At 38.3% G+C, this 26,261-nt stretch overlaps 1 protein-coding gene across 4 annotated transcripts in view; it reads left to right on the top strand.

Moving 5' to 3' along the window:
• The first annotated feature begins 331 nt into the window (after window positions 1-331).
• Window positions 332-26,261, top strand: part of SMAD9 (SMAD family member 9) — a 78,550-nt gene continuing 52,620 nt past the window's right edge. For 3 of the 4 annotated variants that reach the window (XM_042954449.1, XM_042954383.1, XM_042954330.1), the window contains exons 1-2: window positions 332-406; window positions 9,119-9,309. The gene's annotated coding sequence lies outside the window, so the exon portion shown is untranslated. The remainder of the gene's footprint in view (window positions 407-9,118; window positions 9,310-26,261) is intronic. The other variant, XM_042954362.1, reaches the window with a different exon arrangement.

Genomic DNA, 26,261 nt, shown 5'->3' with positions numbered 1-26,261 from the left:
AGTGGTTTGCCAGATTTCTTGGATGCTCTTTTGGAAGTGTGGTTTAGCAGGAATAATAGAGGATAACTGTAAAGTCGTAAGGCATTTAATAATTCTATCTCCTTGGCCATCACTGAGCAGAGCTTTGTGGCATCCTTCAGAGTGAGAGAAATGTTCATACTATCAACATATCTTCTGGCTTAGGAGTCCTGTTGGTGTGAGGGAATGCCATGGGATGTTTATATTTTAAAAATAGTGATCTATATTTAAAAAGGAAGTAAAAGTGAAACCCAGACACATTCTCCTAACTCCATATTCAATACGTCTTTCTATACTTGTAGGAAGCCACCAACAAGATTTTGGACTGCTTTCAAGTTTGTGGTTATCCAAGAAGGACACTGCAGATAAGAAAATGATGTAATAGTTTGTAAGTAAGGAGCGTTTTAAATATGACAAAAGTTTAAAATAATATATCAGAAAAATAACTTTTAGCTATAATAATTGCCTTCATTGATGGCAAGACAACGGTCTTTAGCAGACAGCCTTCAGCCTTTTAATCTATTCTGACCCAACCAACTCCCATTTTTATGCTTGACTGGCTATCTTTGTCAGAGTTGTTTTATGCTTCAGCTCTGTGGTTTTAAGCTAGGTTTAAGAGAATGCCAACATATTCTTGATCTGAGCAAACTCATTTTTCTCAGTACAGTGTTTACTAAAGATCAAAGGTATAAACAAATTTTAGGTGAAACCCCTAAGTGCTTTATAATCCTGGCATCTCTGTCCTGAGCATCTTAAAGTCAGCATGAGCTATTTGACTTTTCTCCTTGTAAAATATTTTTCTTTTACTTCTATGTCTTCAGTTAATGGCTAATCAGGGAATGTTCACAGATGTCAGTTACTGCATCCCTGATTGCCCAAGACATGGAATGAGAAAGAAGAGTTTTGTTGACTTTTTTCTTTTTTAAATGAAACCTTGCCAAGGATATCTATAAGTAATAAACAACTGGCAAATTTGTTTATGTTTTCTGTCCTTGTGGTCAGTCAGAGGGGAAAAAAAATCTGTCAAGAAATAGTTTCATACAGATTAAGTATTCAGTTTCAGTGTTACAAATAGTTTAATTGTGATTAATGAGAGTGCAATTTCCTTTGTCATATTGGAGAGCTGATGTTTCATGAGTGGTCACTGTAGCACTTAGGCAGCTAACTAGTTTATATCTTATGTTCTCTTTGCAATAAATAAAATAACAATTTCATCGTATTCTGTTTTATTATTTTGGAAATAATACTTACCCACAGAGTGTACTCTGATTTAAGGTAAGGTAAAGGTTATGGAAAATGAAGACTTTTTTTAATTTGCAAAACATACTAATTAAATTTTAAGCCTCCAACAAGGCTTAGTGTAGATTTTGTTTACTGCTTCTAACATTCGGAGAGGAATTCAGAAACAAGGAAGTGTCCAGAGTAAAAGAAAAAATATAGCAGTACAGTTGAAAGCATGAATCTCTTCAAATAGTTGTAATTCTAGGCTGTTGGATTTATATTTCCTTGGTTACTGTTGCTAGTGAGTTGAAAAGTTATTCTAAAGCAAAAAAAAAAAAAAAAAAAAAAAGCAAACAGTAAATTCATAAGTAGTTGCAACAGTTTGAGCATGCTTTATAGATTTTTTTTTTTTCTGTTAACCTAGTGAACGTCCAGGTCATGAGTTGTCACATAACAAAAAAATAAACAATTATACCTTGGCAATAAACTAACCTTTTAAAATAAATATTCCTATAAATAGTGTCTCTTAAGAAACGTGTGCTAAATAAAGTTGTTAAGATTTCAGAGGAGCTGTTAGCATTAGAAGCCATCATACCCTTGAAAGCTGAGTATTAATCTTGCCAGTGCACTGCATGCTGAGACTTCCACCCCGAACCATCTTGAAGACCGTGTAGATCTCTCCTTTGGTGGCAGCCTCAGGCTGACCCCAGACCGCTTTTTCAGGTTTATCTTCCTACTCCTTCCAGATTTTATGCTGTCATTGAAGTAATGGATTATAATTTCCCATGCATGTCGTGGCTTTCCTCTTTCCTGCATCTTTCTTTACTCATGAGAAGGCCTAGAATGCCATCCCCTGCTTCCCAGCCTGTCATCTGATCCTCAGAGCTACCTACCTCTTCTCATCTCTTGTGGCCCTGTACAGGTGCTGCCTCCACAGAACTTCCTAATGACCCTGGTCTCAGGTGTGTCCTCCTTTGAGCTCCTATGGCTCTTTGCATTTTCCACCGTTGCCACAGCGTGTCTTGTATTAAGTTACTCGTGTGCTAATTTATTTCTTTTCTTCAGTCAGTGCTTTCAAGTTCTGTGAAGGAAGGGACCATGTTTTCATCTATCTTTGTCATTCCCTTAATACGGACCACAGTGCCCAGCATAGCGGTCAGTCAATAAATATTAATTAAATGACACGTCTTTCACTGAACCCATGTTTTTTTCTGAAATAAAAATCTGTAAAGGAGTTTTCCCCCATACAATCGATCTTAGCGTTGGTTCCATCTTTCAAGAAGCCAGTGTTGAACTTGAGCTGAGGACTTTGTTAAGAGGCTGTGGAGAATTAGCCCTGAAACCCCTCCAGTCCTGTTGAGCTTCTTCTGAATATTGTGGCTGAGCATTACAGTCAGGAAAGCTTATATGATACTCCTATTGCATTAGCAATTTTCCATATCAGATTCACTAAATACACAATGGAAACCATTTAGCAAAAAACCCCCCAGATTTTAATGTGATATGGCTACTGCAGTGAAACTCTAATGTGATTCCACAGAAAATTGCTAACACGTCGATATGCTGACCCCTCTCCCCACCCCCACCATAGCCACAGAAAAATTGATACTGTTTTTAGTGTATATGTTTCAAACTATGCTCAAAAAAGAAAAAAAAAGACTGCTACTGAGATGAGCTTCTGTTTTCGTCTGGTTGGATCTATAAAGGGTCTTGTTATCAGCCTTGTCAGAGAGCTGAATCTCCCTTTTGTGCCTTGCTCCTTGTGTTACCAAACAATGCTAAATCATTTTGCAAAATGCGTCATATTCTGTTAAGTACCTCAGAATTAATAGAGATAATATAATGTAAAAATATAATTTGTGTATAAATATCATGCTTCTATAATACATTGGATTTTACAGTTTTAATTGGGAAGTCTAATCAAGTCAAAACCAATTTTCTAAGAATCAAAGAGATTCTGACAAAACTTGAAATTCAAAACTTAAAATGAAATGCAAAAACATTAAGAAGCAAATTATAAATATGTGTATGCAGCTCTGTATCATTTTAGAAGTCATAAACACTGAAAAGATTTTGGTTTTTCCCCTTCATTCTCTAACCCACATTTAATTCAAAGACAAAAATTTAACCCATGAGAGGAGTCCTACAAAGTTCTGATTTTTTCCTATAAAGGCAATTTTGATTTTCTTTCTTGGGGGGGAATACTAAATATCAATTTTTTTCTCTCTTTTTGTGTTATGATTACCTGGTATCATTGGTGGAATTCGTATATGAATATATGAATTTCCCCTTGGGGAAATTTAATATTTGATCACTTCCTTTTCCCCTTTTGCAAATTTAATTTTGAAGGACGGTAAGTGGAAAACATGTATTCCTCAGTCATGAAATGGTTTAGTGCAAAAGTAGTGAAAAGCGGTCTTTGCTTTATAAAACATTGCAATTACCAGGGATGATCATTCATTCCAGAATTGCAGTTGCCAGTTTTTACCGCTGGGCTAATCATCTGTAAAGTGCACAAGTGCTCTGGGGGCCACCCCGACTTGTTGACACTGGAGATTGGTTCTGAAACCACCTAGGGAAGAGGCTTTGGGAGTAGTAGAAGTGTGAACGCTCTGTAAGTGGCAACAGCTTAGACTGAGAGCCGATGCTGAGAGCGCTTCCCAGCTGGAGCAGGCTCAGAGCCTTCACCAAACCCTGCTTTATCCCAAGGAATATATTCTTCCACGTAGCCTAGTGTTTTTCACTTTTGATCTGTTAAATTGCTTGAAAGCTGATCAAATGTCGATTTGCTTTGGTTAGTGTGTTTGTGACTGTCTGTTTCGATTTGAATTTACGAAATGCAAAAATTGTGCCGTGAGTAGTGTGGGTGGGAGATAGACCCGGAACTGTAGATTGGGACAGTTTATCGGAAGCCTTTAGGAGTTTGTCCTGAGTACTTGTGGGCTGTGGGAGGTTTAGAGCAGACTTTTTTTTTTTTTTTTTTTTTTTTATGGAGAGTTTGATGCATGGTGAAGTTCACCCGATGTGCTGGGAGTTGGTTTCTGAATTCTTGTATCTAAATTTAACTGACTTAGGAGCCACACATTTCAGAAAATAACTCCGAAAAGGATTTACAGATTCCATCAGAGTTTTCCATCTTGTGGTAGAATATTTGACTTCTACTATTCATGCTTCATTATGAATCCATTAATCCATCTTGTTTTATTCTTTGCTAGGAATCACACATGAGAGAACTGGAGTTTGGCTGGAGTAGGAAGGAGGAAGAGTTAACTGAAAAGTTTGTGCATGGGCTCAGTGGTGAGGATTCGAGGCACCTTAAGCTTGGACAGGCTTATGCATGTCAAAGGCAGACATCGCTTATTTGGACTGGTGTTAGTTTAGAAGGTCTCCGTGGGCTGGCCGAGGAACATATCAGCACTCAGAACATTGTTTCTCTGGGCAAATGCATTCCAGTTTCCAAATGACTACCCCCAAACTGGCACAACTTGTTCATAAAGTGGTACTGCCGGTGATTAACGGTTATGATTAATGATATGAGTGATTATGGTTATGCTTATGATTAATGGTTATGATTGATGATGTGAGTGACTGTCAGAAGCCAGTGAATGTGGAAGGTGAGAAAATGTGTTAAAGCTAAAAAGATTTTAGTTCTCGTGTGTTTTTCTTTCACTTCTTGGTGCATTTATATCATTCTTTCCCTGTTTTCTAAGGGCAGTAGAATTTCACTTTTAGGAGCAAAAGTTAGATCAGATGTTTGTCAAAGACAAACCTGTGTGTCCCCCATGCTTCCCTTAGGGCTTATTGGTTAATTGTGTTTACATAAAACAGTCATTAGGTGTTGGCTGTGTTTGCAAACAATTGCAAGTTGGTGCCCAGGTATTATTTCAAGGGAGTGGCATTTCCTTTCTGTGGTCATTCATCTAAATTGATTGCAAACACACATTTTAATTTTGTAAAAAAAAAAAATTGTATGAATTATGTTTGGTTGGTGTTTTAAAATGTGATTTTTGTGGGGCTCCTGGGTGGCTCAGTCGGTTAAGCATCTGACTTCGGCTCAGGTCATGATCTCATGGTTTGTGGGTTCGAGCCCCGTGTTGGGCTCTGTGCTGACAGCTCGGAACCTGCTTTGGATTCTGTGTCTCTCCTTCCCCCACTCACACCTCTCTCTCAAAAATGAATAAACATTAAAAAAAATTTTTTTTTAGTAAAATATGATTTTGTGGATATATTAATTGGTCTAGAAAGTGGGACTTATAAATTTGGGGGCTTATAAAGGTTATTCATTCAATCGTTGTTTGTTCTGTGCCTATTGTACTTACACTGCTTGTGAGGCCCCAAGCCCTAAGGACCATATAACAAAATAAAGTAACAGAAGCAAATAAAATCTTGATTTCCAGGATATCATAGCCTAATTAGAAAGAGAGTGGTGAGGAAGGCAAATATCAGAATATTTATCAAATGGTAAATTTCTTTTTTTTTTTTTTTAATTTTTTTAATGTTTATTTATTTTTGAGACAGAGAGAGACAGAGCATGAGCAAGGAAGGGTCAGAGAGAGAGGGAGACACAGAATCCGAAGCAGGCTCCAGGCTCTGAGCTGTCAGCACAGAGCCAGACGCAGGGCTCGAACTCACAGACCATGAGATCATGCCCTGAGCCAAAGTCGGAGGCTCAACCGACTGAGCCATCCAGGCACCCCGGTAAATTTCTTTATGCAAAAAAGAAGTAATCTATTTGGATTTCTCTATATTTTTTTCCTGGTTAGAATTCCATTTTTACTTTGTGAATTTTGCATCACCCTTGAGAAGGATAATTAGAATGATCCCATTTAGTTTAGGATTCTAAATAAAAGTGAAATACAAGGTATAATGAGAATAGAGATTCTTGCCGTAAGTCCTTGCAAGAAGTTAAAGAAGCTGACGATGTCCCTAGGCCTGGAATTGTACTACTGTGTCTCTCAGGAGAAGAGACCTTGCTTCTCTGGTTTTCTTCCTTAGGAGGAAGCCACCCATGACCCTTTTAATAGCAGTAATAATAATCTTCTATAGCCTGCCTGGCAATAATGTGTTTAGATTCCTGTCTCCCCCCATAGACTATAATATCACAAAGCAAAGAGACCGTGTTTTATCTTAAAATGCCAGCACCTAGAATAGGTGTCTGGCTCATCCTTGATGCTTGATACACTTAGTTTCTTCCTTCAACCACAGTCCTTTCTCTTCCCTAAGATGTGTTGGTGTTTTGTAGAATAAGGTGGAAGGAAGGTTAAGGCATTTGGATTTTAATCTGTAGACAAAAGAAAACTACTACATTTTAACCTGTGGTCAAAAGAGAAATACTGAAGGGTTTGAGCAGGAGAATCACATCATCAAAGGGGCGTTTGAAAAGAGATTGAAGACAAATTGATATGGTACTTCTAAGTGGCCACATTCATACTAAGCAAAGCTGGGGAGATGGTATTTGACACACCATCTCCACTGCTTCATGCATGTCATTGGCAATTAAAAATCTGAGTTTCTCCAAACAGCAATCTATAACACGGTTATTAGTGATTCTTCTCCATCAGTTTCTAATCTCCACAGCTCAAGCAGCCCTTGGCCCGGAAACTCAACCTCCCACAGCATACACACATCAACGAAACTTTAAAAATTACCCATACACTATTTAAAAAAAAAAACACTTAAAGTATTATTTACAGCCATTTAACACTTTGCAGGTATTCACGTACAGGTCAGTGTTCTTATAACAGCACTTTAAGTAGAAAGACTATTAAGTGCGCAGGAAGGAGGGAATGCATTATATGCTTTTGCTTGTCAAAGGAATTTGTTATATTACATCAGCAAAGCAATGGCTCAGAATCAGAAGTTAGACTAATTATATAGGGCTTCATAATGTAGTAGTTGATGTTATCGATGAGACTGGATTTTACCTTCATTCGTGCAACGTTTCTTGTGTGCCAGACCTAGTGTTAGGCAGTTCAGAGCACTCTGTAGCATGGCCTGTGGCCTTCAGAAAGAGCAGAGCTTCTCTGGGGAAAACAAATAACCACGGTAAGGAAGCAAGTGTCCTCTGTGCTTTTGTGAAGGTGTATGCCAGGTGCTGTGGAAGCCCAGAAGAGCTGTGGAGAGCTCATTAACGCTGCTGCCTGGGGCCATGGGGGAGGTTTCCAGGATGTAGCTGCTCACAGGCCTCAGGGCAGAGGAGAAGCAGTGCAGGGCAAAAGGAGTGAGGATTGAGGAGTCTGGGAATGCCATTTGAGGAGAAAGATTGTGAAGAGCCTGGTTGGAAAGTGATGCTCAAATCATCAAATCTTACCCAGCATACTGCTTCCCACCCTCCCCCCTCCCCCGTGTAAAATACATAAATACACACTCATAATAGAAATTTGGAGACGGGACGCCTGGCTGGTTCAGTGGGTAGCACATTTGACTCTTGATCTCGGGACTGTGAGTTCAGTCTCCAACGTTGGGTATAGAGATGACTTGAGAAAAATAGCATGGCTCAGTGAGTGAAGCGTCCAACTCTCGATTTTGGTTTAGGTTATGATCTCAAGGTTTGTGAGATCGAGCCCTGGGTGGGGCTCTGTGTTGATAACTCAGAGCCTGCTTGGGATTCTCTCTCTCTCTCTCTCTCTCTGCCATTTCCCACTTGCACAGGCGTGTTTGCACAAGCACTCTCTCTCAAATAAACATTGAAATAAAATATTTTTTAAAAGGAAGAAATTTGGAGACCAGCTGTTTAAAGCAGAAATAAAAGACTTTTAACTCCAACCCCTGGAAATAGTTACTGTCCTAGTCTGTTTTAGTCTCAGTGCAAGATTTGTCACTAAAAAGTATGCGGGGATCTGCTCTGGACTTGGAAGGACAGGCCACTAGGGGTCCAACAGGGAGGGTGCTCTTGGCGGGGGTGGTGTACAGATGAGGGGAGGCCCAGTAGGACACAGCTGCCTGGGTAGAGTAGACTCATTGAGGACATCTGGGATGGGGCATAGCTGAGAAATATGTGGAGGATCCATCCATGGGATTTGATGACCTAGGGAAAGTGGGATTGAGGAAGAGGATGAATAACATTTCCATGGGGTTGTTCTGAGTCTGTTTCTAGCTTAAGCAAGTGGTTGGGGAATGGTGCTCCCAGAAAATATGGAGGAAAAACTGTTTTAAGAAAGCTAATAGGGGGGCGCCTGGGTGGCTCAGTCGGTTGAGCGTCCGACTTCGGCTCAGGTCATGATCTCACGGTCTGTGAGTTTGAGCCCCGCGTCGGGCTCTGTGTTGACAACTCGGAGCCTGGAGCCTGCTTCGGATTCTGTGTCTCCCTGTCTCTCTTCCCCTCCCCTGCTCATGCTCTGTCTCTCTCTGTCTCAAAAATAAATAAAAACATTAAAAAAAAAAAAAAAAAAAAAAGCTAATAGGTTCCATTTCTTTCTCTTTTAAACGAAATAATAAACATTTTTTGAGCAGTTTTAGGTTCACAGGAAAAATTGAGTGAAAGGTACAGAGTTCCCATATACCTCCTACCGCCCCCCCCGCCCCATACATGCACAGTCTCCCGTTCTATGGATGTCCTCCACCAGAGTGGTGCATTTGTTACAGTTGATAATCCTACACTGGTACATCATTATCACCCAAAGTCCATGGGGTGTTGTACATTCTATGGGTTTGTGCAAATGTATAATGTGCAAATAATAGCCATTGCGATATCATACAGAAGAGTTTTACTGCCCTAAAAGTCATCTCTGCTCCACCTGTTCATCCGTCCGTCTCCCCAACTCCTGGCCTAGATTCCATTACTACATTGGAACATACTGCATTTAAGGATCTTGGAGTATGGAAGTCAGTGGTGGTCAAATTTTAATTAAAAAAAAAATTTTTTTTTTTAAACCAACAGGACCCTTAGATCAAAGAAGCCTCATTAAGTAAAGCTGAATGAAAACGGGCTGCTTTGGTGGAAGGTGGCAATCTGCAGAGGGACGAAGCCTAGTGCTTTGCCATTCTCCTGGTGTCCAAGTCCGTCCTGCCACTCTCTTGCTGCTGTGTTGGAGACTCTCTGTGGTCTCCAGAATTTTGAAGAACTGCATGGTAAGCAATTCTGGAGCTGGAAAGAAGGGCTGGTAGTTCCCAGATGCAGCGACCTCAAACTCTTGTGCTTTTCAGAACTGGTGTCTGCCTTTCGCGAGCTTTTTCGTTGTTTTGTTTTGTTTGGCTTGTTTTGGTCCCTTTCCTGGGGGCCAAGCCACCAGCTTTGATTTCACTTTGCTGTCACGTACCTGCTGGTGGCATTCCTCATCTGTCTCCCAGTTGGCTGTTCTGATTTGCTGTAAACTTCGAAATCCTGTAAACCCGCTTGTTTAACCTAAGTCGCAAATAGTCGCAAATAGGTCCTATGTGATCTTTTCTGTACAGACTTGATAACATCCATTTTGGCAGGTACAGCTCTTTTTTGCTTGTTGGTAGTTCTCAGGTTTTGTACAGTTGGATCTGCTGGATAGTCAAATTTTATACAGTGATCATCTCATTTCTCTTGGGGTCCATTTATCTTCTTGCCTTTTCCCTCTTTCTGACTGGTCCTGGAGTTATGTAGAAAGTATGTATTGTGGCCTCAGGAATATCTGTCCATCGGCTCTGTTGGGTGAATTGTAGCATTTCATGCTGATTAGGAAGAAAATGATGTCATAATTTTGATTCCTAATGAGACGCTAATATGTTGAGATGGTTGAGATGGTTGTTTTTTTTTTCTTTTTATGTGAACATTTGTCCTCTTTTTTCCTTCTTTGTCTCTGATGATTTTCTGATATGTTTTACTTTTTTTTTTCTTTTCTTTTCTTCTTTTTTTGGCACCTTTTACTTCTACAGTGAGGCATGTAGGAGGAATAAGTAGAAGTATAACCACTTGTTAGTAATAAAAAATAGTATCTTTGCATTAAGTTAACAGTGTTCAAACTGCTTTTGCACACATCCTCTCAGTATGAAAAGCAGTGATTTTTCTTTCAGTTTTGCAGAGGAGGAAATAGGATCAAAGTGGTTGATTACTTAAAGGTCACATTAGTGAGGAAGCTAGCATTCAGTTTCAAGTCTTCTTCCTCCACGTCCTTCCTCCAAATATTCATTATATCGTGTTGCATCTTTTCCTGGAGGCACTAGTTACATTGTGGGCCCTTCCAAACTTACATAATAAAATACCACACTTGTGGGGTGGTCTATAGCATCTCTCCAAGAAAATGCTGACGATGTAAAGAAGAGAGTGTGGTGGGGTGCCTGGGTGGCTCAGTCGGTTAAGCGTCTGACTTTGGCTCAGGTCATGATCTCTCACGGTTTCTGAGTTTGAGCACCACGTCAGGCTCTGTGCTGACAGCTCGGAGCCTGGAACCCACTTTGGATTCTGTGTCTCCCTCTCTCTCTGCCCCTCCCCTGATCATGCTCTGTCTCTCTCTCTCTCTCCTTCAAAAATAAACATTCAAAAAAAATTAAAAAAAAAAAAAAAGAAGAGTGTGGAATGCTAGAAACTTACGCTGTAATCTTTCCAAGATTGTTTTGACATTCTCTGACGACAGTCTTATGAGTTGCTTACCGTTAAAATGTTCAATCATGCTCTTACTATTCAGAATAGCACGTGGAAAAAAAATGTGCAACATTTTAAGTCTACCTTAAAAGTGGCCCAAACGCTTAGGTGTATTTGTTAGATCCTCTCTTTGCTGCTTTATTGCCTGTTCTTCTTCCCTTTCACTATAAAATATCAAATAGGCAATAGAATAATAATTCTGTCTCCTAAGGTGGTAGGGAGAAACAGTAAAAAATGTATCCTGTCTTTTTATTAAAAAAACAAACAAACAAAAAACAATTCCATGGGCGCCTGGGTAGCTCAGTCAGTCGGGCTTCTGATTTTGGCTCAGGTCATGATCTCACGGTTCATGAGTTCAAGCCCCATGTTGGACTCTGTGCAGATGGTGCAGAGCCTGCTTGGATTCTCTTTTCCTCCTTCTCTCTCTGCCCCTCCCCTGCTCTCTCTCTCTCTCTCTCTCTCTCTTTCCCTCTCAAAATAAATAAACTTAAGAGAAAGAAAAAAATAAAAAATAATTCTAAATCTCCACTGAAACTTAAGAAATGATAGCCAATCAGCATTGATATTCTAGCTGAAAAATCAAACTAGATGAGTGTTCAAGAGGACCATATCCCAGGGATTTAAGTGAACGTAAATCAAGCCTATCCCAGTGGTCTATTAAGTATAAATCCCAATGACACCAGTTTACTTCAGCACCTCCCGTCATGAGCACAGTGCTGCCTATTATAGCCCTGTCTTGGTGTAGGCAAAACATATCACTTTTAATCAGGACCTTTTGTGAAATTCAGTACTAATGTAAAAAGTAATGAAACTGGTTTTGGAGTTCTGTTTTAAAATGAGATTGTGTGTATACTTTATGCACGTGGGGGTTTTGATATATTTGTGGGATTTTATTGGATGAGACTCAGGCAGTCATTATGTAGTTTGGGCCACAGTTTACCCAAATCCACAACTGTTGACAAAGATTAACTTCAAATATTCTGGTACTTCGTTGTGTATTATAGGGTAAATTTATTAATCCAGTAACATTTTCAGGTAGTAGGTTCTATTACATTCCTATTAAGGAGGGGTCATAAAATCAGTTTTATGAAAGAGTGAGTTTCAAATTCTGTGGACCTTCTAATGGATTTGAACACACAGAGATTCTGGAGTATTAGTAGATTTTAATACAACTTCAAATATCAGATGTGGGGGTGCCTGAGTGGCTCAGTCGAGTGTCTAACTCTTGATCTTGGCTCAGGTCATGATCTCATGGCTCGTGTTGGGCTTGTGCTGACAGCGTGAAGCCTGCTTGGGATTCTCTCTCTCTGTCTCTCTCTCTCAAAAATAAATAAACATATATAAACATATAGAATAAATATCAGATGTGTTCGTGCATGAAAAGACTTCTATTTCTGCTTTCTTTCAGAATGCTCACAGTTGTTGAATCTATGGATGTTTTTTGAATGTAATTATTTGCTTTGACTGAAGGAATTTTATAGTTTGTATTGTAAAAATAGCTGATTCCAAGAAAATAAAGCTCAAAAATATTGATCGATAATATGTAAAATTGCCATTGGTTGGTTCTGGGATAGAAAATAGATCTCATTAAAAAAATAATCTTTCTGGACATTGTTCTGTATTTTCACCTTTTTCTTAGTGTAGAAACAAATGATATTTTTAAAACAGTACTTTCTTTCTCCCCTATGCTACAACCATCAGAGAAAATTGATATGTTTACATGAATCAGCATTAAGTGGAAGAAAGGATCTGAAAGGCAGGCAAAATGCCGGGGATGGCACAAAACTATGCCTGTCCTTCACTGAGTATGGGCTGTTGAAAGGAGATTATCCTATATAATTGGGCCTGGGATTTGTGTGTGATGTCCTAGCATTTTATATTATCAGGGATTCTAATTTCTTTCAAGACATGCATGTACCAATGGCACATTATTTTCCATCTCAAATTTAGATAAAAACCTAAAATTTTGTTAGTGGGAGACATTATTTGTAAAATCCCTTGAAGACAGTGATGAAGCAAATTATTATAACATTTGGAGTGAGACTTTTTCCACTGTATTTTATTGTGATAAAACACACAAAATCTACCACTTTAGCCATTTTTAAGTGTACAATTCAGTTGTATTAAATTCATCACATTGTTGTGCAACTATCACTACCACCCTTCTCCAGAACTTTTTCACCCTCCCAAATTGTGACTGTGTCCCCATTCAACAGAACTTCCCATGCCCTTTCTTCTAGTACCTGGTAGCCTCTGTTCTATTTCCTGTCTTTATGAATTTGCCTATGCTAGTTACCTCATATAAGTGGAATCAAAATTTGCTTTTATTTTTTAAGTTTAAATAAACTTGTTTTGAGAGAGAAAGAGCACACTTGTGCGCACAAGTGGGGGAGGAGCAGAGAGAGGGAGATGGGGAACCCCTAGCAGGCTCTGTCCTGCCAGCACAGAGCCTGACTCGGGGCTGGAACCCGTGAACCTCGAGATCATGACCCAAGCCAAAATCAGGAGTGAGACGCTTAACCAACTGAGCCACCCAGGCACCCCAAAATTTGCTTTTTTGTGTCTAGCTCATTTCATTAGTGTAACATCTTCAAGTTTTATCCATGTTGTAGCATGTATGAGAATTTCTTTCCTTTTTAAGGCTGACTAATACTCCATTGTGCATATCTACCACATTTTGTTTACCCAGTCATCTGTTGATGGACACTTAGGTTGTTTTTCTCCTTTTGGCTGGTGTGAATAATACTTCTGTGAATATTGGTGTACAAGTACCTGAGTACCTGTTTTCAGTTCTTTTGTGTGTACATCTAGGGATGCAATTACTGGGTCATTTAGTAATTCTGCATTTAATTTTTGAAGAGCTTCCAAGCTGTTTGCCACAGTGGCTGAACCACTTTATAGTCTCACCAACAATGCACAAAGATTCTCCTTTTTCCACACCCTTGCCAACACTTGTAATAGCTATCCTAATGAGGGTGAAGTGGTATCTCATTGTGGTTTTGATTTGCATTTCCCTAATGACTATTGGTGTTATGATGTTATCATACAATCATATGCTTGTTGGCCATTTATATATCTTCTTTGGAGAAATGTCTTATTCAAGTGCTTTGTCCCCTTTTGAATAGTATTGTTTCTTCTTTTGGTTGTTGAGTTATAGGAGTTCTTTATCTATTTGGGATATGAATCATTTATCAGATATGTATATATATGTATTTATATATATGTATATATATGTATATATATGTGTATATATGTATTTATATATTATATATTTAATATTTTTATATATTTATAATTATAATTTATAATTATATATTTTTTATATTTTATATATTTTATTATATATATAATTTATTTATAAAAATTTATTTATTATATATATTTTTATATATGTATATATGTATTTATATATATGCATTATATATATTTATATATATATATTTTTTTTTCCACCTACTTCTGTATGTGATTTTTCACATACTTCTGTATGTGATTTTTCACATTTAAGAGTTACTTCTGTGGAATTTCATAACATTTTGTCATAACATTTCCACCTACTTCTGTATGTGATTTTCCACCTACTTCTGTATGTGATTTTTCACATTTAAGAGTTACTTCTGTGGAATTTCATAACATTTGGTCATCTAAATAAAGGGAAGCACATGTTTTTCAAAACCCTTTTGTTTTTAAAACCAGTCTTAGATCACATTAATTTTGAGCAAATCATGGTTAGATTAGAGGATATCTAGCCGGCATATATCAGTGTGTGATATAACTGTCAGTGAAACAGCATTTCAACTGCAAACAAAGTTAGAAGGGACATTTAGCTTTTTGTAGGTTTAGAAATTTGGATCACTGAAGAAAATTAGCTGCCATCACTTCAGAGTCTGTTTTCTCAGTGTCCTCCTAATTTAAAAGCTTTCATTTGGGTTAAGAGAGTTGTAAAGCACCTAAATTAGAAATAGGAAGTTTTAAGACTTGGTTCCAGTTCTGCTTTTGACATATTGATATATTGATAGTGTTGAAAATCCAGCAGCAACTAAACCAAAAAACAAAGACATTTAAAAAAGTGTAAGACCCAGCGCCTGGATGGCTCAGTTAGGTCAGCATCCAACTTCTGTTCAGGTCATAGTCTCAAGGTTTAGAAGTTCAAGCCCCGCCCCAGGCTTTGTGCTGACAGCTCTGAGTCTGGAGCCTGCTTCGGATTCTGTCTCCCTCACTCTCTCTGTCCCTCCATGCTCAAGCTCTGTCTCTCTCAAAAATAAACATTAAAAAACAAAACAAAAAGTATAAGGCCTTTGGAACAGAAAAACAATGAGAAGTATTTTTAGTCTCGCTTATATGTGGAATCTAAAAAAAAAAAAACCAGTGGGGCACCTGGGTGGCTCAGTCCATTAAGCATCCAACTCTTGATTTTGGCTCAGGTATTCATCTCAGGGTTACTGAGATTGAGCCCACTTCAGGCTCTCTGCTGACAGCATGGAGTCTGCTTGGGATTCTCTTTCTCCCTCTCTGTCTGCCCCTTTCCCACTTGTGCCCAAGATTTCTCTCAAAATAAATTAAAAAATTAAAAACAAACAAACAAACAGAAACAAAACCAAGCTCATAGGTACACAGAATAGGTAGGTGGTTGCCAGAGGTTTAGGATGGGGTGTGGGCAAAATAGGTGAAGAGTGTCAAAAGGTGTACAAACTTCGAGTTACAAAATAAACAAGTCATGGGATGTAATGTACAGCATGGTGATATAGTTAATAATACCATATAGTATATTTGAATGTTGCTAAGAGAGTAGATCTTAAAAGTTTACATCATAAGATAAAAATGGTGACAGATGTTAACTAGACTTGTTGTGGTGATCATTTCGTAGTGTATACAAATATTGAATTATTGTGCTGTACATCTGAAACTAATATAATGTTTTATGTCAATTATATCCCAAACAAGGAGATTTTTAGGAAGAATAGATTAGAGAGAAAGAATAGGATTAGAAGGGAATGACCAGGAGTCAGTTTCAAGAAATGAAAGTCTAGGGGCGCCTGGGTGGCTCAGTCGTTTGAGCGTCCAACTTCGGCTCAGGTCATGATCTCGCGGTCTGTGAGTTCGAGCCCTGCATCGGGCTCTGTGCTGACAGCTCAGAGCCTGAAGCCTGCTTCAGATTCTATGTCTCCCTCTCTCTGTGCCCCTCCCCTGCTCATGCTCTGTCTCTCTCTGTCTCAGAAATAAATAAAACATTAAAAAAATTTTTTTTAAGAAATGAAAGTCTAGGCAGAGTTTCTCACCTACTGGCACTTGGGGCCAGATAATTCTTTTTTTTTCTTTTTAAGTCTTTATGTATTTATTTTGAGAGAGAGAGAGTGAGCACATGAGCGGAGTAGGGACAGAGAGAGAGGGAAAGAGAGAATCCCAAGCAGGCTCCGTGCTATTAGCACAGAGCCCTACCTACATGGGCCTTGAACCCACAAACTGTGAAATCATGACCTGAGCTGAAACCCAGAGTCACACACTTATAACCGACTGAGTCACCCAGGGGCCCAAATAATTCTTTGTTGTGCACACTGTTCTCTGAGTTGTGGGATGTTTAGCAGCATCCTTGGCCTCTATGCACTAGATGCCACTGAGGCCCGCTCCCTCTGGCCCGCTTCTGGCAACCCAGAATGTCTGCAGACATTGCCAGATGACTGATGGGGGGCAAGGTCACCCCCTCTTCCCTCACTGAGAACCACTGGTCTAGGATGATGAGAGCCTGACCTGTGTTCTAACAGAAGAATGGTGATGAAAAGGGGAGAAAAAGTGAAATTTTGAGTAGAGGAGAGGAAGACAGTTTCTGATACTTAAAATTTATTAAGCATCTACTATTTCTTGGGCACCAGCACTAGGAAACATAGTCATTTAACATAATTAGTAATAAATATTTATTAAATGCCGATTTTTTGTGAAGGATTGGAGCTACAGACGTGAACAAGATAGTCACATCCTTAAAGACTTTGTTATTTAATAGAGGAGGGACATATATACAAACAAGTTATGATCCAAACTGAAAATAGTAATGTGTATAAGGTACTGCCTGAGAAGAGAATCCTATCTACGATACCTGAGCTGCACTTGAAGGATAAATAGCAGTTTCCCCTCCTGTGGTGGGCTTTGCAGGGGAGGTGGTGAACTGCCCGTGGTCTTTTTTATAGATCCTAAGATGAAGACCAAGTTCATGCAAAGCTCTCTCCAGGCTGTCACCTCTGTCCAGGGAATAAAACTCTCAGACCATAATTATACCTAGGACGACTACACGGGGCAATTGTGCATTTTCCTCCAGGCTTCAGTACAGCAATTAGCACCTGGCAAATCCCAGAGCTATGCGATTTTAGCGCTAGTTTATTTATTTCACATACCGTGTTAAATCATCCTCAGTGCAAGAGGATTAGGACATGCATATCTAACTCCTGTAATAAGTCAAACTCTGCCAAATTATATCATTAACACTTTGTTGATTTTGAAAAATTAAATAAGAGGCATATTTGCATCCTGTGGTTAACAGTTTCTTTATTAACCCGTAGGCATACTGTAATGGAACCTGGAAACAGATGGAACCATATGGCTTTATTTGTGGGGTGGCAATATGTTGCTTAATCTCATGGGAGCAGTATTTGCTATTATGTAAGAAAAATACAATTAATCCGTGGCAGTTTATGTAATATATATTCAACAGGGGTGATACCCTTCATCCTTCCTTAAGTATTTACATTTTAAACATTTTGCAAATTGAAAAAGAAAGTAATGAACACCAAAGAAAATTTGCCAATGCATCTATCTTAAACTGCCCTACATGTACTTTAGCTCTGCTATTTCTTCACTGGCTTCTGTCCCACTAGAAACAATAGTGTTCAGACTTGCTGATGTCACTACCCAGTTATTTAATTTGACTAAATGTGATAGGTGTATTTATTTAAGATTTTGTTCAGAATTTTTTTTAAAAGGTCAGTATGGTACTTTTACATTGCAGGGGATGTTGTGTGATATGATTGTAAAATTAATTAACTTATCAAGAATAATTATTTACATATGCTAAAAGCCATGGAGACTCTTAAGATAAGATGCAAAAGCTATTTGCCCTTTCAGTTCACAGAAAATAATTCACTGTTATTCATTCTGTTTCATCTTATCTGATGTTTTGTTTTTGAAAAACATAAAATGTTCAACGTGCTAGTAACTAAATGGTTTTTAGTCTTAGTACATTTCAATTACTAAAGACTGACTCACACACCAGAATGGCTTCTGCTGCCCATGCCCTCCTGGCAATATGGTTTTGAAAGGGTCCCTTGACACTGGAGCCTGAGACCTTAAATTGCCCCTCCTTCTTGCCATTTCAACTGTTCTTTGACAGGAGTTGCTCAACCATAGTTTTCTCTTCCTTTCCTCTTCTCCTCTCACCCCCATTACTTTCTGGGAGCTGTGAATGACTCTGTGAGCCCATTCATTCATTTAGTAAATATTAAACAAGCTAGGCTCTATTTTGTGTGCTGGGGTACAGCAGTGAACAAAATGGTCAAAAAATTCACATCCTAATACAGTCAATGTTGTGGGGAGGAAAAAGAGACAATAAATAATAAAAATAAGTAAAATACAAAGCAATCTTGAAAAGGGAGAACAAAGTTGGAAGGCTCACACTTCCCAGTCTGAAATATCCTAGAAAGATACAGTAATCAAAACTGTGGAATTGGTGGGACGCCTGGGTGGCTCAGTCGGTTAAGTGTCTGACTTCAGCTCAGGTCACGATCTCGCGGTCCATGAGTTCGAGCCCCGCGTCAGGCTCTGGGCTAATGGCTCAGAGCCTGGAGCCTGCTTCCGATTCTGTGTCTCCCTCTCTCTCTGCCCTCCCCCGTTCATGCTCTGTCTCTCTCTGTCTCAAAAATAAATAAACGTTAAAAAAAATTAAAAAAAAAAAAGATTATAAAAAAAAAACAAACTGTGGAATTGGCAAAGGATAGACACAAAGATCAATGGAATAGAATTGACAGTCCAGAAATACACCCGAGCATCTGTGGCCAATTGATTTTTGACAAAGGTGTTAAAACCATTCACTAGAGGGGCACCTGGGTGGCTCATTCAGTTAAGCGTCTGACTTCGGCTCCGATCATGATCTCGTGGTCTGTGAATCTGAGCCCTGCGTCGTGCTCTGTGTTGACAGCTCAGAGCCTGGAGCCTGCTTCAGATTCTGTGTCTCCCTCTCTCTCTGCCCCTCCCTTGCTCACACTCTGTCTCTCTCTCTCAAAAATAAATAAACATTACAAAAATAAAAAATAAAACCATTCAACAGAGAAAGAATAGTGTCCAACAGATGGTTCTGGGACAACTGGATAGCCACATGAAAAACAGTGAAGTTGGACCCCTACCTCATACCTCAGTTAATGTATAAAAATTAACTGAAAATGATCAATGACCTAACTATAAGAGCTAAAACCATAAAACTCTTTGACGAAAACATAGGGGTAAATCTTAATGAGCTTGGATTTGGCAATGGATTCTTAAATATGATACCAAAAGCATAAGTATCAGAAGAAAAAGTAAATAAGTTGGACATTATCAAAATTAAAATCTTTTGTGCATCAAGGAGCATTATCATGAGAGCAAAAAGGCAACCTGCAGAAGGGGGAAAATATTTGCAAATCATATATCTCTGTATCTATCCACAATATATTAAGAAAAAAAAAACCCTCTTATAATGCAACATAAGAAACACCTGGTGGCCCAGTCAGTTAACCATCCAACTCTTGATTTTGGCTCAGCCATGATCTCACAGTTCATGATATCAAACCCCACATCAGTCTCTGCACTGACAGCATGGAACCTGCTTGGGATTCTCTCTCTGTCTCTGTGCTTAACCCACTTAACACATGTGCATGAGCTCTGTCTCTACTTTTCTCTCTTTCAAAATAAATAAACTTTAAAGAAAATAGTGCAGGGACACCTGGGTGGCTCAGCCCGTTAAGCATCTGACTCTTGGTTTCAGCTAGGGTCGTGATCTCATGATCTCACGGTTCATGAGTTCAAGCCCCACATCAGGCTTCACCCTGACAATACAGAGCCTGTTTGTGATTCTCTCTCTTCCTCTCTCTCTGCCCCTCCCCCACTCGCTCTCTCTCACTTTCAAAAATAAATACACTTAAAAAAATATTTAAAGGAAACAATGCAACATAAAAAAACCAGCACAATTTAGAAATGGGTAAAGTATTTGAGCCAACATTTCTCTGAAGAGGAAGTACAAATGACCAATAAACATGTGAAAAGATGCTTAACCACATTAAGTGTTAGGGAAATGGAAATCAAAACACAATGAGATACCACTTTCCACCTACCAAGGTGGCTGTAATAAATAAACAAAAAATGGAAAACAACCCGTGTTGGTGAAGATTTGGAGAAATTGGAATACATATTTTTTTTTAATATTTATTTATTTTTGAGAAAGAGAGAGAGACAGAGCGTGAGTGGGGGAGGGGCAGAGAGAGAGGGAGACACAATCCAGAGCAGGCTCCAGGCCCTAAGCTGCCAGCAGAGTCTGACATGGGGCTCAAAGTCACTTGAGCCATGAGATCATGACCATATGATCCAGCAATTCCACTCCTAGGTATATACCCAGAAGATTTGAGAACAGAGGCTCAAACAAATACTTGCACACAAATGTTCATAGCAGCACTAATAGCTCAGAAGTAGAAACAATTCAAAAGTTAATTAATGGTTGAATTTATGAGCAAATTGTTATATATGTGTGTACACACACACACACTCTCTCTCTCTCTCCCTCTCTCTCAATGAAAAAATATTAGCCATAAAAAAGAATGAAATACTGATATGTACTACCTTGTGGGTGAACTTCGAAAACATTTTGTCAAGTGAAAGAAGCCAGACAAAAGGCCAGGTATTGTATGATTCCATTTATATGCAATATGCAAAATAGGTAAATCTAGAGAGATAGAATGCAAATAGGATGTCATCAGGGCCAGGCGCCTGGGTGGGGGGCAAGAGCTGGAAATAAGGACAAATTGCTTAATAGGTTTGGGGTTTTATTTTGGAGGGGTGGTAATGTTTTGGTACTAAATACTGGTAGTGGTTGCACAGCATAGCAAATGTACTAAATGCCACTGAATTGTTCACTTGAAAATGAATGACTTTGGGGTGTCTGGGTGGCTTAGTTGAGCGTCCAACTCTTGATTTGGGCTCAGGTCATGATCTCAGGGTCGTGGGATTGAGCCCCACATTGGGCTCCACACTAAACATGGAGCTACTCTCTTTCTCCCTCTCTGCCCCTCTGCCCTTCACCCCTGCTCACGAGTTCTCTCTCTAAAATTAAAAAAAAAAAAAAAATAGTTTTATGTAATGTGATCTTCACCTTAACAAAATTTGTAAGAACAGGTAAAGTATGTGGTGTGTTAATCATAAGTTTGCTGAGGGGGAAATAAAACAGGAAAGGGTGATAGGAAGATGAGAGAGGGCTTCAATTTAAAATAAAGGAGAGTAGGGGCACCTAGGTGGCTCAGTCGGTTAAGTGTCCGACTTCGGCTCAGGTCATGATCTCGCGGTCCGTGAGTTCAAGCCCCACATCGGGCTCTGTGCTGATGGCTCAGAGCCTGGAGCCTGTTTCAGATTCTGTGTCTCCCTCTCTCTCTGACCCTCCCCCGTTCATGCTCTGTCTCTCTCTGTCTCAAAAATAAATAAACGTGAAAAGAAAATTTTTTTTAAATAAAAATAAAAAAAATAAAATAAAATAAAGGAGAGTAACATAGCCCTGTATGTTAACTAACTAGAATTAAAATAGAAACTTAAAAAGAGTACACTTATCTTGATAAGCAATGAGTCATGAATAGAATTGTTGAATCATTATATTGTACACCTGAAACTAATATAAAATTGTATGTTAATTATCCTGGAATTAAAAATTAAGCAAATAAAAAATTATAAATAAATAGATACAGTAAATAAATAGATAAATAAATAAATAAATAAGGCAAGTAAGGCTTTGCTGAGATGACAGGAGTAAATTTCTGAAGGGGATGGGTGAGGGAGACAGCCACGCACATACCTGATGGAAGAACACTACAGAAACAGAAATGCTCTGGGGTAGTTACATGCCTGGCATGTTCAAGGCAAAGGAAGGAGACAGTTGTGGCAGAAGTAGAGAAAGCAAAGGGGACAGTAGAAGGAAGAGAGATCAGGGAAGTGGATGCTCAAGGAAGGGTCATTCTAACGTGCCACCAGGGTTGAGTATATAGTACTGCAGAGCCTTGTAGACCACTGCAAAGACTTTTATTTGGAGTGAATAAAACCTTTGGAGAGTTTTGAGCAGAGAAGGATCATGAAATTGATTTGTCTTAATAGGGTCGACCAGACCTGTGTTAAGAACAGACGAGGAGCAAGTGCACAAACAGGAAGACCAGTTCGAAGGCCATTATAATAATATAAGGAAGTGTTGTTCTGGCTCTGCTTTTTCCATACGACACAGTTTCACCCACACTGTCATTTCCTTTCCCACTTAAAGATGCTGATAAACTTGGGACTAAATCCCTTTGCTTCAGCCCTGTCGTCTGAGCTCCAGATCCTGTACCTAACTGCCTACTGAATTCCACTTTGATACAGTGCTTCTCCTGAACGTCTACCCACCATACCACTTGAAACCCAGTATATCCAAAATAGACTTCATTGCCATCTATTCGACCCCTGACTTCAATTCTCCTGAATTTGCCATTTTAATGAATGATATACCATCACCTATGTGCCCAAGAAATCTGGACTCTTCCTACTCCCTTATTCCCAAGAGTCAAGATTTTTTTATATTTTAAAATCTGTACTTTTTCATATAGATTTCAAAGTCACCAAGTCAAGTTATGCAAAAAAATACTACTGCGAATCCTGTCAAAATGGCACAGTATCTACAGATTTATTTGGGGAGAACTGAAATCCTAACAGTTTTGAGTCTATAAATTCATAAACCTGATATAACTCTTCACTTAATTTCTTTCTGCAGTGTTTTGCAGTTTTCATTATAGAGTTCTTGCCCATTTTTTAAATTTATTCCTAAGTTTATTTCGGGGGGTTTGAAAGTATTGTAAATGCTTTTACTTACTTCATTTTCCACTTGTTCGCTGCTACTTAGTAGGAATAGAATTGGTTTTGCACATTTACCTTTTATCCTTCCACTTGCTAAATTCACTAGTTTCAATTTTTAAAAAATAGATTCAGTAGGATTTTCTTTGTTGTTATTTCTGTTGTTTTGAATATAAACAGTTTTACATCTTCTTTTCTAAGCATTATGGCTGTTTTTTCCCCCTTGCTATATTGCACTAACCAGGACAATGATGAATAGAAGTTGTGTGGGTGGATTTTCTTGCTTTGTTTCCAATCTTAGTGAAAAGTACTTGATGTTTCACCACTAATTATGATGTTAGGTATAGGCTATTGTGGCTGTCCTTTAAAGACTATGGAAATTTCCTTCTATTCCTAGTTTGCTGGGAGTTAATAATTTTTTTAAAACTCATGGATGGGTAGTGACTTGTCAAATGCTTTTTCAGCATTTATTAAGATAATAATATGGTATTTTTCCTTTATTCTGTTTATATGGTGAAGTATGTTGATTTGTTTTCAAATGTAATGCCAATCTTGGATTTCTGTGTTAAATCCTACTTGGACATGGGTATTAATCTTTTTAATACTGCTGGAGGTTATTTGCTTATATTTTGTGAAGGATATTTATATCTATGTTTCTAAGTGGTCTCTTCCAGGGAAAGTTTTTAGTTGTGAATTCAGTTTAACAGAGATAAGGCAATTCAAATATTCAATTTCTTTCTCTGTAGATCAAAAATTAATTATGTTGTATACATCTGTGTAACCCACACTTTTATTAAGACCTAGGACATTTATATCACCCCCAGATGTTCCCGCTAATGAACTTTGGATAAATAGCTCTTTGTAATTCAGGCTCTATATGAACTGAACAATTATAACTGAAAATGAGTTGTAGTATACCGTTTTTTACCAATCACATATTAGCTTTATTTGGTTATCATTTATTAAAAATTTAAAAAAAGAAATTAAAAAAATAGATATTCTGTTAGGTTATCAAAACAGGTTATCAAATTCTGCATTTTTTTAGTATTTAGGAAAAAAAATATTTTAGAACTTCTCAAGATATCCCACATTCCTTAAGTTGATGCCAGATTTAAAACAGACAGACATGAATATATTTTAAATTTCTTGCTTTGTGGTAGACTCATTTGAATGGCAGGCTGAACTTAAGCAGAAAAGGGCTTTGTCATAACATAGAATACTATGCAGCAGTTAAAAAGAATGAAGGAGATTTATACTATACTAACATAGAAAATAACCTTAAGCAAGTTGCAAAATGATAAAATATTTTTATTTTTTATATTATATTAGAGTGAGAGAGCATGTGAGTTGGGGAGAGAGGTAGAGGGGGAGAAAGTGTGAGAGAGAGAGAGAGAGAGAGAGAGAGAGAGAGAGAGAGAGAGAGAGACGGAGTCCTAAGCAGGCTCCGTGCCCAGTGCAGAGCCTGACTTGGGGCTCCAACCATGATCCAAGGATCATGACCTGAACCAAAATCAAGAGTCTGACGTTCAAATGACTGAGCCATCCAGACACCTCTGATTAAATAATTTAAAAAATACAGACTAATACTACAATTTTTTGTAAGGATCTATCTATGGATGAACATGCAGAGTAAAATACCTAAAAATAAGCTCAAACTTGTAACAGTAATCATAGCAAGAAGTACATGAGGATTTGGGGATTGTGGTTGATGATCAGATAAAATTTAACCTTATCTATAATGTTTTAATTTTTGGAGGAGTAATAACTTGATGTGGAACGTATGTAATTAGAACTGTAAAGTGACTTGACTGATTTACATATGACTAGAGGCAAAATGCAACTAGGTCTTGTTTTTAGTTTTGTTTTAGCAATTACTCTTGAACTGTAGAAAACCAGCTTGTAAAATCTGTACAGAGAGTGCTCTAAATCTGGTTGGTTTTGTTTTGTTTTGTTTTGTTTCAAACTATGGCACAAGAGAGTACCGCAAGTGAAGTAAAAATGCAACTTAGAATTAAAATTAAAAATTGAATATTACTCTACCACAGAACTTTAAAAACAAAATATTTAATAACATGAAAATATCATTCATTGAAATAGGAAGAATATAGGACATATCTATGAACTAATGCTATTTTAAAATATGTTTATTTATAAAAAAAGGTTTAAAAATCCACAACAATGTTAACAGGGATAATTATCTCTGTGTGGGTAGACAGTGATTATTTGAGCTGTCTTTTTTCATATTCAGGTGTTTTTTTTTCATGAACACAAATTTTTTTTAAATTTTTTTTTAATGTTTTTATTTATTTTTGAGACAGAGAGAGACAGAGCATGAGCAGGGGAGGGGCAGAGAGAGAGGCAGACACAGAATCTGAAGCAGGCTCCAGGCTCTGAGCTGTCAGCACAGAGCCCGATGCGGGGCTCAAACTCACACACCACGAGATCATGATCTGAGCTGAAGTCAGACTCTCAACTGACTGAGCCACCCAGGTGCCCCACATATTATTTTTTAAATCAAGGTGAGAAAACCCCCTTTCTATCCCAATTAAAGAAGGAAGGAAGGAAGGAAGGAAGGAAGGAAGGAAGGAAGGAAGGAAGGAAAGAAGGAAAGAAAGGCTGGACAGGGCAGAGAAGATCAGAGAAGATGGGAAATTCTTAGCATTTGCAAACACGCTATAGGGAGTTCTGTACATCTTTTAAGTGAGAATGTTAATCGAGATGTGTGTTAGAAACCTGGCAAGTTGGAGAAGAGGTTTGGGAGGGATGGAGGGAAGTGAGCAGGATGGAGAGGAAGAGATGGTTTTGAAATATGTTTAGAAAGTAAACAGTCCACAGGATTGGTAACAGGGTGGGTAGGACTGGAATGAGAGAATGAGGGAGAGGTTAATTTTCTCTTTTTTATATTTTTCAACTTAAAAACAAATCATTTCAGATCTATTTTGTAACTGCATTACTCTTTGATATAGACAGAACTGTGATTCTTCTCTTTCCGTGACAAAAACTCCTATCTGAGCCCTTTGGCTTTTGCTAAGGTGGTTTAAAGTAACACTAAATCACAAAGTTTCAAGCTGCCCAGGAAAATGCCATTTCTTTCAAGTGGAGTACAGAAGCCAATATCCAAATCCTTCTATTATCTTCAGCAAAAACAACCGCACAGGGTAACATTTCCTAGGATAACTTAACAAAAATAAAGCACTAAACTTTCTTTCTTTATTCTTTTTTTTATAAACTAAAAAAAATTTTAATGTCTATTTTTGAGAGAGGGAGAGAGACAGAGTATGAGTGGGGGAGAGGCAGAGAGAGAGGGAGATACAGAATGTGAAGCAGGCTCCAGGCTCTGAGCTGCCAGCACAGAGCCTGATGGGGGGCTCAAACTCAC

The sequence above is a fragment of the Panthera leo genome, chromosome A1 (assembly GCF_018350215.1).
Source record: "Panthera leo isolate Ple1 chromosome A1, P.leo_Ple1_pat1.1, whole genome shotgun sequence".
Taxonomy (NCBI): domain Eukaryota; kingdom Metazoa; phylum Chordata; class Mammalia; order Carnivora; family Felidae; genus Panthera; species Panthera leo.
Note: the sequence above shows the minus strand (reverse complement) of the source record. Positions and strands in the feature narration are given on the sequence as shown.